General features: G+C 36.4%; 16 non-coding genes and 2 pseudogenes across 16 annotated transcripts; all 18 read right to left on the bottom strand.

Annotated features, from left to right (window-relative positions):
* Positions 1–232: 232 nt before the first annotated feature.
* LOC123468530 lies at positions 233–351 on the bottom strand. The gene has a single exon (XR_006642283.1). It is a non-coding gene; the product is annotated as a 5S ribosomal RNA (ribosomal RNA).
* A 358-nt stretch (positions 352–709) lies between these two features.
* LOC123468529 lies at positions 710–828 on the bottom strand. The gene has a single exon (XR_006642282.1). It is a non-coding gene; the product is annotated as a 5S ribosomal RNA (ribosomal RNA).
* An 824-nt stretch (positions 829–1,652) lies between these two features.
* Positions 1,653–1,771, bottom strand: LOC123468592. The gene has a single exon (XR_006642332.1). It is a non-coding gene; the product is annotated as a 5S ribosomal RNA (ribosomal RNA).
* Positions 1,772–2,961: 1,190 nt separating this feature from the next.
* On the bottom strand, positions 2,962–3,079 carry LOC123468542 (annotated as a pseudogene).
* A 403-nt stretch (positions 3,080–3,482) lies between these two features.
* On the bottom strand, positions 3,483–3,607 carry LOC123468544 (annotated as a pseudogene).
* A 511-nt stretch (positions 3,608–4,118) lies between these two features.
* On the bottom strand, positions 4,119–4,237 carry LOC123468591. The gene has a single exon (XR_006642331.1). It is a non-coding gene; the product is annotated as a 5S ribosomal RNA (ribosomal RNA).
* A 510-nt stretch (positions 4,238–4,747) lies between these two features.
* LOC123468590 lies at positions 4,748–4,866 on the bottom strand. The gene has a single exon (XR_006642330.1). It is a non-coding gene; the product is annotated as a 5S ribosomal RNA (ribosomal RNA).
* A 510-nt stretch (positions 4,867–5,376) lies between these two features.
* On the bottom strand, positions 5,377–5,495 carry LOC123468589. The gene has a single exon (XR_006642329.1). It is a non-coding gene; the product is annotated as a 5S ribosomal RNA (ribosomal RNA).
* Positions 5,496–6,004: 509 nt separating this feature from the next.
* Positions 6,005–6,123, bottom strand: LOC123468588. Its single transcript, XR_006642328.1, has one exon. It is a non-coding gene; the product is annotated as a 5S ribosomal RNA (ribosomal RNA).
* Positions 6,124–6,632: 509 nt separating this feature from the next.
* LOC123468586 lies at positions 6,633–6,751 on the bottom strand. The gene has a single exon (XR_006642326.1). It is a non-coding gene; the product is annotated as a 5S ribosomal RNA (ribosomal RNA).
* Positions 6,752–7,261: 510 nt separating this feature from the next.
* Positions 7,262–7,380, bottom strand: LOC123468585. Its single transcript, XR_006642325.1, has one exon. It is a non-coding gene; the product is annotated as a 5S ribosomal RNA (ribosomal RNA).
* Positions 7,381–7,890: 510 nt separating this feature from the next.
* On the bottom strand, positions 7,891–8,009 carry LOC123468584. Its single transcript, XR_006642324.1, has one exon. It is a non-coding gene; the product is annotated as a 5S ribosomal RNA (ribosomal RNA).
* A 510-nt stretch (positions 8,010–8,519) lies between these two features.
* On the bottom strand, positions 8,520–8,638 carry LOC123468583. The gene has a single exon (XR_006642323.1). It is a non-coding gene; the product is annotated as a 5S ribosomal RNA (ribosomal RNA).
* Positions 8,639–9,148: 510 nt separating this feature from the next.
* On the bottom strand, positions 9,149–9,267 carry LOC123468582. The gene has a single exon (XR_006642322.1). It is a non-coding gene; the product is annotated as a 5S ribosomal RNA (ribosomal RNA).
* A 509-nt stretch (positions 9,268–9,776) lies between these two features.
* LOC123468581 lies at positions 9,777–9,895 on the bottom strand. Its single transcript, XR_006642321.1, has one exon. It is a non-coding gene; the product is annotated as a 5S ribosomal RNA (ribosomal RNA).
* Positions 9,896–10,404: 509 nt separating this feature from the next.
* On the bottom strand, positions 10,405–10,523 carry LOC123468580. Its single transcript, XR_006642320.1, has one exon. It is a non-coding gene; the product is annotated as a 5S ribosomal RNA (ribosomal RNA).
* Positions 10,524–11,033: 510 nt separating this feature from the next.
* On the bottom strand, positions 11,034–11,152 carry LOC123468579. The gene has a single exon (XR_006642319.1). It is a non-coding gene; the product is annotated as a 5S ribosomal RNA (ribosomal RNA).
* A 509-nt stretch (positions 11,153–11,661) lies between these two features.
* LOC123468578 lies at positions 11,662–11,780 on the bottom strand. Its single transcript, XR_006642318.1, has one exon. It is a non-coding gene; the product is annotated as a 5S ribosomal RNA (ribosomal RNA).
* Between the last annotated feature and the right edge of the window lie 494 nt (positions 11,781–12,274).

The raw sequence follows: 12,274 nt of genomic DNA, 5'->3' as shown, positions 1-12,274 counted from the left end.
ACTATTTTTCTATGAAATAGAAATTCACATTCATCGGTAAAGTCACTGCTGGTAATAAAACACTCTACACTTCCCTTGTTGGTGTTTAAAAAATAGCTATCAGTGTGTACGAGATGAATTATCAAAATTCAACCCTAGATGGCGTTTAATAAAGTATCAAAATTCACCACGAGATGGTTTTAACTAAAACTTTGATTCATTTTCGAAACTCTTGCTGGTTATAAACGTTTGATGCCAACAGCATCCCGTATTCCCAAGCGGTCACCCTTCTAGGTACTAACGGGACCCGACGCAGCTTAACTTCTGGGAGCTGACGAGACCAGGTTTTTTCTGCGTGGTATGGCCGTTGACGTTTTAATACGAAACTGAATTGAATACACTCTAGGAATGATTTTCCAACATTGAAACCTACACAAGGACGATTAATTTCTATAATTAAGGATATTGACTGGTAACCATCGTGTTCGTTGAGCCACTATTTTTCTATGAAATAGAAATTCACATTCATCGGTAAAGTCACTGCTGGTAATAAAACACTCTACACTTCCCCTTTGTTGGTGTTTAAAAAATAGCTATCAGTGTGTACGAGATGAATTATCAAAATTCAACCCTAGATGGCGTTTAATAAAGTATCAAAATTCACCACGAGATGGTTTTAACTAAAACTTTGATTCATTTTCGAAACTCTTGCTGGTTATAAAACGTTTGATGCCAACAGCATCCCGTATTCCCAAGCGGTCACCCTTCTAGGTACTAACGGGACCCGACGCAGCTTAACTTCTGGGAGCTGACGAGACCAGGTTTTTTCTGCGTGGTATGGCCGTTGACGTTTTAATACGAAACTGAATTGAATACACTCAAGGAATGATTTTCCAACATTGAAACCTACACAAGGACGATTAATTTCTATAATTAAGGATATTGACTGGTAACTTCATCGTGTTCGTTGAGCCACTATTTTTCATGAAAAGAAATTCAAGAATTTAATACAAAACTAATTAAATACACTCAAGGAATGATTTTCCAACATTGAAACCTACACAAGACGATTAATTTTATAATTAGATATTGACTGGTAACCATCGTGTTCTTTGAGCCACTATTTTTCTATGAAATAGAAATTCAATTTTTTTTTTTGAATTTAATACGAAACTGAATTGAATACACTCAAGGAATGATTTTCCAACATTGAAACCTACACAAGGACGATTAATTTCTATAATTAAGGATATTGGACTGGTAACCATCGTGTTCGTTGAGCCACTATTTTTCTATGAAATAGAAATTCAAGAATCTAATACGAAACTGAATTGAATACGCTCAAGGAATGATTTTCCAACATTGAAAACCTACACAAGGACGATTAATTTCTATAATTAAGGATATTGACTGGTAACCATCGTGTTCGTTGAGCCACTATTTTTCTATGAAATAGAAATTCACATTCATCGGTAAAGTCACTGCTGGTAATAAAACACTCTACACTTCCCTTCTTTGTTGGTGTTTAAAAATAGCTATCAGTGTGTAATGAGATGAATTATCAAAATTCAACCCTAGATGGCGTTTAATAAAGTATCAAAATTCACCACGAGATGGTTTTAACTAAAACTTTGATTCATTTTCGAAACTCTTGCTGGTTATAAAACGTTTGATGCCAACAGCATCCCGTATTCCCAAGCGGTCACCCTTCTAGGTACTAACGGGACCCGACGCAGCTTAACTTCTGGGAGCTGACGAGACCAGGTTTTTTCTGCGTGGTATGGCCGTTGACGTTTTAATACGAAACTGAATTGAATACACTCAAGGAATGATTTTCCAACATTGAAACCTACACAAGGACGATTAATTTCTATAATTAAGGATATTGGACTGGTAACCATCGTGTTCGTTGAGCCACTATTTTTCTATGAAATAGAAATTCAAGAATTTAATACGAAACTGAATTGAATACGCTCAAGGAATGATTTTCCAACATTGAAACCTACACAAGGACGATTAATTTCTATAATTAAGGATATTGGACTGGTAACCATCGTGTTCGTTGAGCCACTATTTTTCTATGAAATAGAAATTCACATTCATCGGTAAAGTCACTGCTGGTAATAAAACACTCTACACTTCCCTTGTTGGTGTTTAAAAAATAGCTATCAGTGTGTACGAGATGAATTATCAAAATTCAACCCTAGATGGCGTTTAATAAAGTATCAAAATTCACCACGAGATGGTTTTAACTAAAACTTTGATTCATTTTCGAAACTCTTGCTGGTTATAAACGTTTGATGCCAACAGCATCCCGTATTCCCAAGCGGTCACCCTTCTAGGTACTAACGGGACCCGACGCAGCTTAACTTCTGGGAGCTGACGAGACCAGGTTTTTTCTGCTTAATATTTTATTATATTTTTTTGGTGGTTATGGCCGTTGACGTTTTAATACGAAACTGAATTGAATACACTCAAGGAATGATTTTTTTCCAACATTGAAACCTACACAAGGACGATTAATTTCTTTATAATTAAGGATATTGACTGGTAACCATCGTGTTCGTTGAGCCACTATTTTTCATTAAATTGAAATCAAGAATTTAATACGAAACTGAATTGAATACCTATAAAATAAATTAAAAAAATTAATACAAGGAATGATTTTCCAACATTGAAACCTACACAAGGACGATTAATTTCTATAATTAAGGATATTGGACTGGTAACCATCGTGTTCGTTGAGCCACTATTTTTCTATGAAATAGAAATTCACATTCATCGGTAAAGTCACTGCTGGTAATAAAACACTCTACACTTCCCTTGTTGGGGTTTAAAAAAACTACATCAGTGTGTACGAGATGAATTATACAAAATTCAACCCTAGATGGCGTTTAATAAAGTATCAAAATTCACCACGAGATGGTTTTAACTAAAACTTTGATTCATTTTCGAAAATCTTGCTGGTTATAAAACGTTTGATGCCAACAGCATCCCGTATTCCCAAGCGGTCACCCTTCTAGGTACTAACGGGACCCGACGCAGCTTAACTTCTGGGAGCCGACGAGACCAGGTTTTTCTGCGTGGTATGGCCGTTGACGTTTTAATACGAAACTGAATAATAAACCCAAGAATGATAATTTTTAATCCTTTTTTTTAAAAAAAATAATTTAAAAAAAAAAAAATTTCCAAACATTGAAACCTACACAAGGACGATTAATTTCTATAATTAAGGATATTGGACTGGTAACCATCGTGTTCGTTGAGCCACTATTTTTCTATGAAATAGAAATTCACATTCATCGGTAAAGTCACTGCTGGTAATAAAACACTCTACACTTCCCCTTGTTGGTGTTTAAAAAATAGCTATCAGTGTGTACGAGATGAATTATCAAAATTCAACCCTAGATGGCGTTTAATAAAGTATCAAAATTCACCACGAGATGGTTTTAACTAAAACTTTGATTCATTTTCGAAACTCTTGCTGGTTATAAAACGTTTGATGCCAACAGCATCCCGTATTCCCAAGCGGTCACCCTTCTAGGTACTAACGGGACCCGACGCAGCTTAACTTCTGGGAGCTGACGAGACCAGGTTTTTTCTGCGTGTATGTGGTATGGCCGTTGACGTTTTAATACGAAACTGAATTGAATACACTCAAGGGAATGATTTTCCAACATTGAAACCTACACAAGGACGATTAATTTCTATAATTAAGGATATTGGACTGGTAACCATCGTGTTCGTTGAGCCACTATTTTTCTATGAAATAGAAATTCAAGAATTTAATACGAAACTGAATTGAATACGCTCAAGGAATGATTTTCCAACATTGAAACCTACACAAGGACGATTAATTTCTATAATTAAGGATATTGGACTGGTAACCATCGTGTTCGTTGAGCCACTATTTTTCTATGAAATAGAAATTCACATTCATCGGTAAAGTCACTGCTGGTAATAAAACACTCTACACTTCCCTTGTTGGTGTTTAAAAAATAGCTATCAGTGTGTACGAGATGAATTATCAAAATTCAACCCTAGATGGCGTTTAATAAAGTATCAAAATTCACCACGAGATGGTTTTAACTAAAACTTTGATTCATTTTCGAAACTCTTGCTGGTTATAAAACGTTTGATGCCAACAGCATCCCGTATTCCCAAGCGGTCACCCTTCTAGGTACTAACGGGACCCGACGCAGCTTAACTTCTGGGAGCTGACGAGACCAGGTTTTTTCTGCGTGGTATGGCCGTTGACGTTTTAATACGAAACTGAATTGAATACACTCAAGGAATGATTTTCCAACATTGAAACCTACACAAGGACGATTAATTTCTATAATTAAGGATATTGGACTGGTAACCATCGTGTTCGTTGAGCCACTATTTTTCTATGAAATAGAAATTCAAGAATTTAATACGAAACTGAATTGAATACGCTCAAGGAATGATTTTCCAACATTGAAACCTACACAAGGACGATTAATTTCTATAATTAAGGATATTGGACTGGTAACCATCGTGTTCGTTGAGCCACTATTTTTCTATGAAATAGAAATTCACATTCATCGGTAAAGTCACTGCTGGTAATAAAACACTCTACACTTCCCTTGTTGGTGTTTAAAAAATAGCTATCAGTGTGTACGAGATGAATTATCAAAATTCAACCCTAGATGGCGTTTAATAAAGTATCAAAATTCACCACGAGATGGTTTTAACTAAAACTTTGATTCATTTTCGAAACTCTTGCTGGTTATAAAACGTTTGATGCCAACAGCATCCCGTATTCCCAAGCGGTCACCCTTCTAGGTACTAACGGGACCCGACGCAGCTTAACTTCTGGGAGCTGACGAGACCAGGTTTTTTCTGCGTGGTATGGCCGTTGACGTTTTAATACGAAACTGAATTGAATACACTCAAGGAATGATTTTCCAACATTGAAACCTACACAAGGACGATTAATTTCTATAATTAAGGATATTGGACTGGTAACCATCGTGTTCGTTGAGCCACTATTTTTCTATGAAATAGAAATTCAAGAATTTAATACGAAACTGAATTGAATACGCTTAAGGAATGATTTTCCAACATTGAAACCTACACAAGGACGATTAATTTCTATAATTAAGGATATTGGACTGGTAACCATCGTGTTCGTTGAGCCACTATTTTTCTATGAAATAGAAATTCACATTCATCGGTAAAGTCACTGCTGGTAATAAAACACTCTACACTTCCCTTGTTGGTGTTTAAAAAATAGCTATCAGTGTGTACGAGATGAATTATCAAAATTCAACCCTAGATGGCGTTTAATAAAGTATCAAAATTCACCACGAGATGGTTTTAACTAAAACTTTGATTCATTTTCGAAACTCTTGCTGGTTATAAAACGTTTGATGCCAACAGCATCCCGTATTCCCAAGCGGTCACCCTTCTAGGTACTAACGGGACCCGACGCAGCTTAACTTCTGGGAGCTGACGAGACCAGGTTTTTTCTGCGTGGTATGGCCGTTGACGTTTTAATACGAAACTGAATTGAATACACTCAAGGAATGATTTTCCAACATTGAAACCTACACAAGGACGATTAATTTCTATAATTAAGGATATTGACTGGTAACCATCGTGTTCGTTGAGCCACTATTTTTCTATGAAATAGAAATTCAAGAATTTAATACGAAACTGAATTGAATACGCTCAAGGAATGATTTTCCAACATTGAAACCTACACAAGGACGATTAATTTCTATAATTAAGGATATTGGACTGGTAACCATCGTGTTCGTTGAGCCACTATTTTTCTATGAAATAGAAATTCACATTCATCGGTAAAGTCACTGCTGGTAATAAAACACTCTACACTTCCCTTGTTGGTGTTTAAAAAATAGCTATCAGTGTGTACGAGATGAATTATCAAAATTCAACCCTAGATGGCGTTTAATAAAGTATCAAAATTCACCACGAGATGGTTTTAACTAAAACTTTGATTCATTTTCGAAACTCTTGCTGGTTATAAAACGTTTGATGCCAACAGCATCCCGTATTCCCAAGCGGTCACCCTTCTAGGTACTAACGGGACCCGACGCAGCTTAACTTCTGGGAGCTGACGAGACCAGGTTTTTTCTGCGTGGTATGGCCGTTGACGTTTTAATACGAAACTGAATTGAATACACTCAAGGAATGATTTTCCAACATTGAAACCTACACAAGGACGATTAATTTCTATAATTAAGGATATTGACTGGTAACCATCGTGTTCGTTGAGCCACTATTTTTCTATGAAATAGAAATTCAAGAATTTAATACGAAACTGAATTGAATACGCTCAAGGAATGATTTTCCAACATTGAAACCTACACAAGGACGATTAATTTCTATAATTAAGGATATTGGACTGGTAACCATCGTGTTCGTTGAGCCACTATTTTTCTATGAAATAGAAATTCACATTCATCGGTAAAGTCACTGCTGGTAATAAAACACTCTACACTTCCCTTGTTGGTGTTTAAAAAATAGCTATCAGTGTGTACGAGATGAATTATCAAAATTCAACCCTAGATGGCGTTTAATAAAGTATCAAAATTCACCACGAGATGGTTTTAACTAAAACTTTGATTCATTTTCGAAACTCTTGCTGGTTATAAAACGTTTGATGCCAACAGCATCCCGTATTCCCAAGCGGTCACCCTTCTAGGTACTAACGGGACCCGACGCAGCTTAACTTCTGGGAGCTGACGAGACCAGGTTTTTTCTGCGTGGTATGGCCGTTGACGTTTTAATACGAAACTGAATTGAATACACTCAAGGAATGATTTTCCAACATTGAAACCTACACAAGGACGATTAATTTCTATAATTAAGGATATTGGACTGGTAACCATCGTGTTCGTTGAGCCACTATTTTTCTATGAAATAGAAATTCAAGAATTTAATACGAAACTGAATTGAATACGCTCAAGGAATGATTTTCCAACATTGAAACCTACACAAGGACGATTAATTTCTATAATTAAGGATATTGGACTGGTAACCATCGTGTTCGTTGAGCCACTATTTTTCTATGAAATAGAAATTCACATTCATCGGTAAAGTCACTGCTGGTAATAAAACACTCTACACTTCCCTTGTTGGTGTTTAAAAAATAGCTATCAGTGTGTACGAGATGAATTATCAAAATTCAACCCTAGATGGCGTTTAATAAAGTATCAAAATTCACCACGAGATGGTTTTAACTAAAACTTTGATTCATTTTCGAAACTCTTGCTGGTTATAAAACGTTTGATGCCAACAGCATCCCGTATTCCCAAGCGGTCACCCTTCTAGGTACTAACGGGACCCGACGCAGCTTAACTTCTGGGAGCTGACGAGACCAGGTTTTTTCTGCGTGGTATGGCCGTTGACGTTTTAATACGAAACTGAATTGAATACACTCAAGCGAATGATTTTCCAACATTGAAACCTACACAAGGACGATTAATTTCTATAATAAGGATATTGGACTGGTAACCATCGTGTTCGTTGAGCCACTATTTTTCTATGAAATAGAAATTCAAGAATTTAATACGAAACTGAATTGAATACGCTCAAGGAATGATTTTCCAACATTGAAACCTACACAAGGACGATTAATTTCTATAATTAAGGATATTGGACTGGTAACCATCGTGTTCGTTGAGCCACTATTTTTCTATGAAATAGAAATTCACATTCATCGGTAAAGTCACTGCTGGTAATAAAACACTCTACACTTCCCTTGTTGGTGTTTAAAAAATAGCTATCAGTGTGTACGAGATGAATTATCAAAATTCAACCCTAGATGGCGTTTAATAAAGTATCAAAATTCACCACGAGATGGTTTTAACTAAAACTTTGATTCATTTTCGAAACTCTTGCTGGTTATAAAACGTTTGATGCCAACAGCATCCCGTATTCCCAAGCGGTCACCCTTCTAGGTACTAACGGGACCCGACGCAGCTTAACTTCTGGGAGCTGACGAGACCAGGTTTTTTCTGCGTGGTATGGCCGTTGACGTTTTAATACGAAACTGAATTGAATACACTCAAGGAATGATTTTCCAACATTGAAACCTACACAAGGACGATTAATTTCTATAATTAAGGATATTGGACTGGTAACCATCGTGTTCGTTGAGCCACTATTTTTCTATGAAATAGAAATTCAAGAATTTAATACGAAACTGAATTGAATACGCTCAAGGAATGATTTTCCAACATTGAAACCTACACAAGGACGATTAATTTCTATAATTAAGGATATTGGACTGGTAACCATCGTGTTCGTTGAGCCACTATTTTTCTATGAAATAGAAATTCACATTCATCGGTAAAGTCACTGCTGGTAATAAAACACTCTACACTTCCCTTGTTGGTGTTTAAAAAATAGCTATCAGTGTGTACGAGATGAATTATCAAAATTCAACCCTAGATGGCGTTTAATAAAGTATCAAAATTCACCACGAGATGGTTTTAACTAAAACTTTGATTCATTTTCGAAACTCTTGCTGGTTATAAAACGTTTGATGCCAACAGCATCCCGTATTCCCAAGCGGTCACCCTTCTAGGTACTAACGGGACCCGACGCAGCTTAACTTCTGGGAGCTGACGAGACCAGGTTTTTTCTGCGTGGTATGGCCGTTGACGTTTTAATACGAAACTGAATTGAATACACTCAAGGAATGATTTTCCAACATTGAAACCTACACAAGGACGATTAATTTCTATAATTAAGGATATTGGACTGGTAACCATCGTGTTCGTTGAGCCACTATTTTTCTATGAAATAGAAATTCAAGAATTTAATACGAAACTGAATTGAATACGCTCAAGGAATGATTTTCCAACATTGAAACCTACACAAGGACGATTAATTTCTATAATTAAGGATATTGGACTGGTAACCATCGTGTTCGTTGAGCCACTATTTTTCTATGAAATAGAAATTCACATTCATCGGTAAAGTCACTGCTGGTAATAAAACACTCTACACTTCCCTTGTTGGTGTTTAAAAAATAGCTATCAGTGTGTACGAGATGAATTATCAAAATTCAACCCTAGATGGCGTTTAATAAAGTATCAAAATTCACCACGAGATGGTTTTAACTAAAACTTTGATTCATTTTCGAAACTCTTGCTGGTTATAAAACGTTTGATGCCAACAGCATCCCGTATTCCCAAGCGGTCACCCTTCTAGGTACTAACGGGACCCGACGCAGCTTAACTTCTGGGAGCTGACGAGACCAGGTTTTTTCTGCGTGGTATGGCCGTTGACGTTTTAATACGAAACTGAATTGAATACACTCAAGGAATGATTTTCCAACATTGAAACCTACACAAGGACGATTAATTTCTATAATTAAGGATATTGGACTGGTAACCATCGTGTTCGTTGAGCCACTATTTTTCTATGAAATAGAAATTCAAGAATTTAATACGAAACTGAATTGAATACGCTCAAGGAATGATTTTCCAACATTGAAACCTACACAAGGACGATTAATTTCTATAATTAAGGATATTGGACTGGTAACCATCGTGTTCGTTGAGCCACTATTTTTCTATGAAATAGAAATTCACATTCATCGGTAAAGTCACTGCTGGTAATAAAACACTCTACACTTCCCTTGTTGGTGTTTAAAAAATAGCTATCAGTGTGTACGAGATGAATTATCAAAATTCAACCCTAGATGGCGTTTAATAAAGTATCAAAATTCACCACGAGATGGTTTTAACTAAAACTTTGATTCATTTTCGAAACTCTTGCTGGTTATAAACGTTTGATGCCAACAGCATCCCGTATTCCCAAGCGGTCACCCTTCTAGGTACTAACGGGACCCGACGCAGCTTAACTTCTGGGAGCTGACGAGACCAGGTTTTTTCTGCGTGGTATGGCCGTTGACGTTTTAATACGAAACTGAATTGAATACACTCAAGGAATGATTTTCCAACATTGAAACCTACACAAGGACGATTAATTTCTATAATTAAGGATATTGGACTGGTAACCATCGTGTTCGTTGAGCCACTATTTTTCTATGAAATAGAAATTCAAGAATTTAATACGAAACTGAATTGAATACGCTCAAGGAATGATTTTCCAACATTGAAACCTACACAAGGACGATTAATTTCTATAATTAAGGATATTGGACTGGTAACCATCGTGTTCGTTGAGCCACTATTTTTCTATGAAATAGAAATTCACATTCATCGGTAAAGTCACTGCTGGTAATAAAACACTCTACACTTCCCTTGTTGGTGTTTAAAAAATAGCTATCAGTGTGTACGAGATGAATTATCAAAATTCAACCCTAGATGGCGTTTAATAAAGTATCAAAATTCACCACGAGATGGTTTTAACTAAAACTTTGATTCATTTTCGAAACTCTTGCTGGTTATAAACGTTTGATGCCAACAGCATCCCGTATTCCCAAGCGGTCACCCTTCTAGGTACTAACGGGACCCGACGCAGCTTAACTTCTGGGAGCTGACGAGACCAGGTTTTTTCTGCGTGGTATGGCCGTTGACGTTTTAATACGAAACTGAATTGAATACACTCAAGGAATGATTTTCCAACATTGAAACCTACACAAGGACGATTAATTTCTATAATTAAGGATATTGGACTGGTAACCATCGTGTTCGTTGAGCCACTATTTTTCTATGAAATAGAAATTCAAGAATTTAATACGAAACTGAATTGAATACGCTCAAGGAATGATTTTCCAACATTGAAACCTACACAAGGACGATTAATTTCTATAATTAAGGATATTGGACTGGTAACCATCGTGTTCGTTGAGCCACTATTTTTCTATGAAATAGAAATTCACATTCATCGGTAAAGTCACTGCTGGTAATAAAACACTCTACACTTCCCTTGTTGGTGTTTAAAAAATAGCTATCAGTGTGTACGAGATGAATTATCAAAATTCAACCCTAGATGGCGTTTAATAAAGTATCAAAATTCACCACGAGATGGTTTTAACTAAAACTTTGATTCATTTTCGAAACTCTTGCTGGTTATAAAACGTTTGATGCCAACAGCATCCCGTATTCCCAAGCGGTCACCCTTCTAGGTACTAACGGGACCCGACGCAGCTTAACTTCTGGGAGCTGACGAGACCAGGTTTTTTCTGCGTGGTATGGCCGTTGACGTTTTAATACGAAACTGAATTGAATACACTCAAGGAATGATTTTCCAACATTGAAACCTACACAAGGACGATTAATTTCTATAATTAAGGATATGGACTGGTAACCATCGTGTTCGTTGAGCCACTATTTTTCTATGAAATAGAAATTCAAGAATTTAATACGAAACTGAATTGAATACGCTCAAGGAATGATTTTCCAACATTGAAACCTACACAAGGACGATTAATTTCTATAATTAAGGATATTGGACTGGTAACCATCGTGTTCGTTGAGCCACTATTTTTCTATGAAATAGAAATTCACATTCATCGGTAAAGTCACTGCTGGTAATAAAACACTCTACACTTCCCTTGTTGGTGTTTAAAAAATAGCTATCAGTGTGTACGAGATGAATTATCAAAATTCAACCCTAGATGGCGTTTAATAAAGTATCAAAATTCACCACGAGATGGTTTTAACTAAAACTTTGATTCATTTTCGAAACTCTTGCTGGTTATAAAACGTTTGATGCCAACAGCATCCCGTATTCCCAAGCGGTCACCCTTCTAGGTACTAACGGGACCCGACGCAGCTTAACTTCTGGGAGCTGACGAGACCAGGTTTTTTCTGCGTGGTATGGCCGTTGACGTTTTAATACGAAACTGAATTGAATACACTCAAGGAATGATTTTCCAACATTGAAACCTACACAAGGACGATTAATTTCTATAATTAAGGATATTGGACTGGTAACCATCGTGTTCGTTGAGCCACTATTTTTCTATGAAATAGAAATTCAAGAATTTAATACGAAACTGAATTGAATACGCTCAAGGAATGATTTTCCAACATTGAAACCTACACAAGGACGATTAATTTCTATAATTAAGGATATTGGACTGGTAACCATCGTGTTCGTTGAGCCACTATTTTTCTATGAAATAGAAATTCACATTCATCGGTAAAGTCACTGCTGGTAATAAAACACTCTACACTTCCCTTGTTGGTGTTTAAAAAATAGCTATCAGTGTGTACGAGATGAATTATCAAAATTCAACCCTAGATGGCGTTTAATAAAGTATCAAAATTCACCACGAGATGGTTTTAACTAAAACTTTGATTCATTTTCGAAACTCTTGCTG

The sequence above is a fragment of the Daphnia magna genome, unplaced genomic scaffold (genome assembly GCF_020631705.1).
Source record: "Daphnia magna isolate NIES unplaced genomic scaffold, ASM2063170v1.1 Dm_contigs372, whole genome shotgun sequence".
Classification (NCBI taxonomy): domain Eukaryota; kingdom Metazoa; phylum Arthropoda; class Branchiopoda; order Diplostraca; family Daphniidae; genus Daphnia; species Daphnia magna.
The sequence above is the reverse complement of the archived record's forward strand: the minus strand, read 5'-3'. Positions and strand labels throughout refer to the sequence as shown.